This window comes from Triticum aestivum, chromosome 2B (genome assembly GCF_018294505.1).
Source record: "Triticum aestivum cultivar Chinese Spring chromosome 2B, IWGSC CS RefSeq v2.1, whole genome shotgun sequence".
Classification (NCBI taxonomy): domain Eukaryota; kingdom Viridiplantae; phylum Streptophyta; class Magnoliopsida; order Poales; family Poaceae; genus Triticum; species Triticum aestivum.
The window spans coordinates 214,406,723-214,412,725 of NC_057798.1; positions in this window are offsets into that span (position 1 = coordinate 214,406,723).

Here is a 6,003-nt window from a genome sequence, read left to right on the forward strand (position 1 = left end):
CAGACAGTCGACAATTTGGTTCTTTTTGGTTAGGAACCGAGTCCAGAATTTCCTGGCTGACTCTCCGGGCTGTTGGATTATGTGACTTAAGTCATCAGCATCCGGTGGTCGCACATACGTGCCCTGGAAGTTGTCAAGGAATGCGTCTTCCAGGTCCTCCCAACTGCCAATGGAGCTTGCTGGCAGGTTGTTCAGCCAATGTCGAGCCGGTCCTTTGAGCTTAAGTGGTAGGTACTTTATGGCATGTAAGTCATTGCCGCGGGCCATGTGAATATGGAGGAGAAAATCTTTAATCCATACCGCGGGGTCTGTTGTGCCATCATATGATTCAATGTTCACGGGTTTAAACCCTTCTGGGAATTCATGACCCATAACTTCATAAGTGAAGCATAGGGGGTGTGCAGCGCTTCTATGCCGGGCTACATCCCGACGTTGTTCAAATGAATTTGGTCTGTTGTATTCGGCCCGGCCGGACTTTGGTTTATTGTATCCGGCGTGACGGTTATCGTCACGTCTTGTGGCGCGCCCCCATGATTCGTAGATCGATCTTGACTGTCCTGCTTTGTTTTCCAATACATCTCGCAGGTCCTTCGTGTAGCCCCAGGCCTTAGTATTATCGTTTGATTGGTGACGGGGTGCAGTCTAGACTTCGGGCTGGTACGCCGCTTTATCGCGGCCACAGGGTGGCTGGTCAGGCGCATCATGCGCTGGTAGTGTGGGCTTTAAAGCCTCCTCCTCGAGTTGAGGTGGCAACCTGCGCTTTGGGTAGCTTTTGCTAGGGCACTCGAGTCCGTATTCCTCGGCAGCCAGGACCTCGGTCCATCTATCAGTTAGCAGATCTTGATCAGCTTGAAGCTGTTGCTACTTTTTCTTCAGGCTTTTTGCAGTGACTATAAGCCGGCGCTTGAAGCATTCCTGCTCGCTAGGATCCTCAGGCACGATGAATTCTTCGTCGCCAAGGCTCACTTCATCTTCGTAGAGAGGCATGTAATTATCGTCCTCTGATTCTCCATCTGTCACCTGTTCCTTAGGGCTAGCTTGTCCATCCTCTTGCTCGGCCTGCTCGAAGCCTGGCTGGGCAGGATTGTTTTCGTCTTCGGCACCATCCGGATTGTTATCTCTTGTGCCGGTATCGCTATTTTTGCTATGGCGGGGCTTGGAGCGGCGCCTATGACGCCGGTGCTTAGATTGCTTCTCCGAGGGGTTATCGTCCGTTGCCTCATCGCCATTGCTTTCTTTGGGGGTATCCACCATATATATATCATATGATGAGGTGGCTGTCCAGCGCCCTATAGGCGGTGGTTCCTGTTCTTCTCCTGCATCGTCGTCCATACCATTGATGTCTTCGGAGTTGAAGTCAAGCACGTCGGTTAAGTCATCGACAGTGGCTATTAAGTGGGTGGTGGGTGGGGAACGAAGTTCTTCGTCATCCGCTTCCCACTCGAGCCGGACATAGTTCGGCCAAGAATCTCCTGACAAGGAAAGGGACCTTAATGAGTTTAGCACATCACCCAAGGGTGAGTGCTGAAAAATATCCGCGATGGTGAACTCCATGACCGGTGCGCAATCAGATTCGATAGGCACGAACGTACGCGGTTCAGATCCTGTAGCTGGAAACGAGTTTGAGGGTCCGATGGCATCATCCTCGCCAAAGGTGGGATCAGTGTTCGGCTCCAACGCCGATGAGTGTGCGGCCTCCATGGCAGGGTCTATCCACCCATCCTCGGAAGGCATGATCTGCTCCGGATTGATCCTCGGCACCACCGCAGGCGCGATCTCCTGAACATTGTCCGATGGCAGATCAAAGTCATGCCAGTCGTGACCGTTCGGCGCTCCTGACATGCGCTCGAATCCATCGAAGATCAAGTCTCCGCGGATGTCGGCAATATAGTTCAAGCTTCCAAACCTGACCTGATGGCCAGGGGCGTAGCTATCGATCTGCTCCAGATGGCCAAGCAAGTTGGCCCGCGGTATGAAGACGCCGAATAAGAAGATTTGTCCGGGAAGGAAAACCTCCCCCTAGACTGCATCATTGAAGATGATCGAAGGAGCCATCAAGCCTTACCGCGACAACACAGTGGAACTCTCAATGAAAGCACCAATGTCGGTGTCAAAACCGGCGGATCATGGGTAGGGGGTCCCGAACTGTGCGTCTAAGGCTAATGGTAATAGGAAGCAGGGGACACGATGTTTTACCCAGGTTCAGGCCCTCTCGATGGAGGTAATACCCTACTTCCTGCTTGATTCATCTTGATGATATGAGTATTACAAGAGTTGGTCTACCACGAGATCGTAGAGGCTAAACCCTAGAAGCTAGCCTATGATTATGATTGTTCTTGTCCTATGGACTAAACCCTCCAGTTTATATAGACACCGGAGGAGGCTAGGGTTACACAGAGTCGGTTACAAAGAAGGAGATCTATATATCCGAATTGCCAAGCTTGCCTTCCACGCAAAGAAGAGTCCCATCCGGGCACGGGACGAAGTCTTTAATCTTGTATCTTCATAGTCCAACAGTCCGACCAAAGCATATAGTCTGGCTGTCTGAGGACCCCTTAATCCAGGACTCCCTCACTCGCCTCCATCGTACATGTCCAACTCATCTGTCACCGCTTGGGCGGCTCGGATGTTCTCCGCAGGCGTGGCGTAGATAGGACAATCCGTCCCGAACATGCTGGCGATGGTCGCACCATGCTGCCGGATCGAGCCGATGCGGCTGGGCCCCTCAGGAGCCGGCGTGCCGCCGATGGCTCGGTCCATCTCGCGCCGGTAGGCCTCCGAGAGGCGTCGCATGTTGGTCAGTCGGTTGGCGCTTTCGACGAACTGGACGCGGCGTGCTTCCAGCGTCTCAGCGGCTGCGTCTTCCGGGATGTGCGCTGACAAGTCCCGCAGCACCGCATCGAGTGGGTCTCGAATGCCTCCGTCCGAGTGCTCGCCACTGTTGATGACAAGCACCTCCGTGACGGTGCTCCCGTCGCTATGCTCGCGAGGAGGAGGCTCGTCGTAGACCACCACGTTGGTGGGGAACGTATCAAGCGACGCCGTGTCGGAGTCGACGATCATCGGGTCGGTGGAGCCAACAGACTCCAAGTCCACAGCAGGCTCGCTGGTGACATGGAGCTAGTCGAGGAGGCTGACGAGACGGCTCTCGGGGCAGTCGGTGCCCGCGTCGGATGCAGGCTAGTCGGAGAGGCGGATCTCGCCAACAAGGTTGGCAAGGCAGCTTGCCGCGCAGGTGATCTCCGCTTCGTGCAGCGCGTCGAGGCTGACGCCGTCGGGCGTGCTCGGTTGGCTGCGCTCACCAGGAAGGAACAAGGTTTCCGTCCAAAATAGATCTCCGGATGACGGTGCACCTCGCCCCATGGCGGGCGCCAAATGTCGGGGGTTGGGTGCGACATATGCCAAATGATGGCTTATCATGGTGGGAGCGAGTAGAACGTCACCGGTGCCTGGAAGCGGGATGAGGCGTAGACACGAACGCTGGTGCACTTTACCCAGGTTCGGGGCTCTCCTAGGAGATAACACCCCTAGTCCTACTCTGCGGGGTCTCCGCATGATCACTAAGGCACTAGTGAGTACAATGGTGCTCCTTGAGCTGTATGCTAAAGGTAGAAGGAGGCAGGGCTAGCTCTCTTCTTCCTCTAGGTGTGAGGCTAGTTCTAACAGGTTGGGAACCCTTTGCATGGGTGCCCTGGGGGGTTTATATAGGCTTACCCCCCAGGGGTACAATGGTAACTTGGCTGGGTGTAGGACCCGACTGTCAGTGTCTCTGGTCGCCGGCTTCTCCGCCGGCAGCTGGGGCCCGTCGCCTGGTGGGCCCCTCCGACTGGTGGGGTACGGAGACGACAGTCCGCTCCCGCCGCTAGCGGGTCTGGTTGGTGGCTGATTAGTGTAGTCGTGATGCTAATGACGCAGGCTTGGTCAGGAGAGCTGGCTACAGTCCCGCCGCCTGGTGAGAGATCACTGTAGCCACACCACGCCTCATCTGGTTAATGGTGCACAGGCACCGAGGGAGGAACGGGCCGCCTGCTGGAAGCCGGCCTCCCTTAGGTCCGGCTGGTCTGGCTTCTGCCGTCTTCCGGGCTCTCACTGCCTGGTAGGGCCCGCCGCCTGCAGGCCGTACCGACAGGTCGTCGTGGGAACAGGGCTCCGCCTGTCAGGAGTGACGTCAAGGGGGGAGTGGCAACAGTGTCGCGCCGTGCGGAGATCTCCGCCTGTACGGGGCACTGTGGCCATGGCAAGTCCGGGATTCGGGGGTGACGGACTACACTGTAGCCTCACCCTGTCTTGTCCTCTTGATGAGGGGCCCAGACTCTGAGGGCACCGGGCGATCGCCTGCTAGACGCCGGCCTCTACGGAGGCCGTCTGCTAGGAGTCGGCCCGTCTTGGTGCCGTCTGCGGGTGCTTGGCCGTCTTCGGGCAGCCGTCCGTTGAGCCAGCCGGCCACCGAAAGGCGGCGCTTCATTCTGAAGTCTCATGGGGCGAAGCCGGTCCAAAGTCTTGAAAGGCTCAGGGACTCGGGTTAGGCTACCCGTGGCCCATTACTCCGACAGTGTGACTGTTTGTTGCACATTGTTCCTTGTTTGCCATGCCACCGACACGTGGGAACCCGGTAACTGGGATCATCCTACCATTTTTTGCTTCACTCGATCACATCCACATTTGTTCCTTTGCACCGATATCTCAAATAGTTACCAGAACTGGAACGTTGTCATGGCACCGTTCTCGTATCGCTGCCTTGGCTCCCAATTACTTCCGCCATGACGACAAATGCTCCATATCATCATGCCAACATTTTCATAAATTGCATCTAACTTGTTTGTCATCCTCATGCATAAAATAACTAAATAACCGTGCATCGGATTAAAATTACTCATACATGTAAAATGCTTAGAATTTCATGTAGCTCCGTAATATCCAACTTTCATGCATGTTAAAAATGTTTAAATTGTTGTTTGCATTAATTTGTGTAAATGACTTGCTAAAATGGTTTGTTTCATAACTAAATAACCGTAGCTTAGAATTAATTAAACTTTATATGTAAATGGGGTAGAAAAATGTGTAGATTAACATGGTGCACTTTATTTTCCTGCTTAACAACAATAAAATATGGTTTAGGCGGAACGGTGGAAAATTTTAAAATATGCATATTGGGTTTTCCTTAATTGTTATCTGTAGTTTCCGGCCTCATTTTAATTTGCCTAGATGTGTAGTTTAATTTTGCTTCACCTCTTGCCATGCCATGCCTACTTATACCGGACATGTATCATATTAGCGAGTAGTGCGCGGCGGCATGCCGCGCCACATGGACTAATTAGATATTTAGTTTTTTTGTACTACTTGGTAAGTTGACCCAAGACTTCTTTTGTGGCAAGGTATTTCATACAAGAACATGCTACATCTAGTTGGTACATAGGTAGGAAATTGTGACAGAGTATTTCATATAGGAAAACGGTTCATCTAGTTGGTAATACATTTGAGATTTACGACACATAGTAATATAGTAGATATTGGGCACAAAATTGAGAAGCTCTTGCTCTCTTCTTAGAACTGAGATTTGGGTCGTCCGGCTGGGTTTGGGTGATGGGGTTGGGAGGCCGGGAGTGCGAGATTCAGGGGACTCATGATAATTAGGCCATTTATGAGTGATACTGGGCGCAGAATTAGGAAGCTCTTGTTCCTCTTCTTAGAACTGAGATGTTGATCGTCCGACTGGGTTTGGGTGATGGGGCTGGAAGGCCGGGAGTGTGAGATTCGGGGGACACACGATAGGGAAGCCTTATATGATTTATTTAGTGGCAACGCGATGCACGATATGATACAATCTGACGGGATCCTTCGAGAGAGGCAAATCTAGAAAAAACCATGCAAAATATCTAATCATCACCGTCTAGAAGGCACGGCTAAAGCAGCAACTGACATGAAATTATAAATGTTTTTGGAGGAAAGCTAACTGTAAGCAATACATTTGGCCATAGCTTCCATTTTTGGAGAAAAATTGAT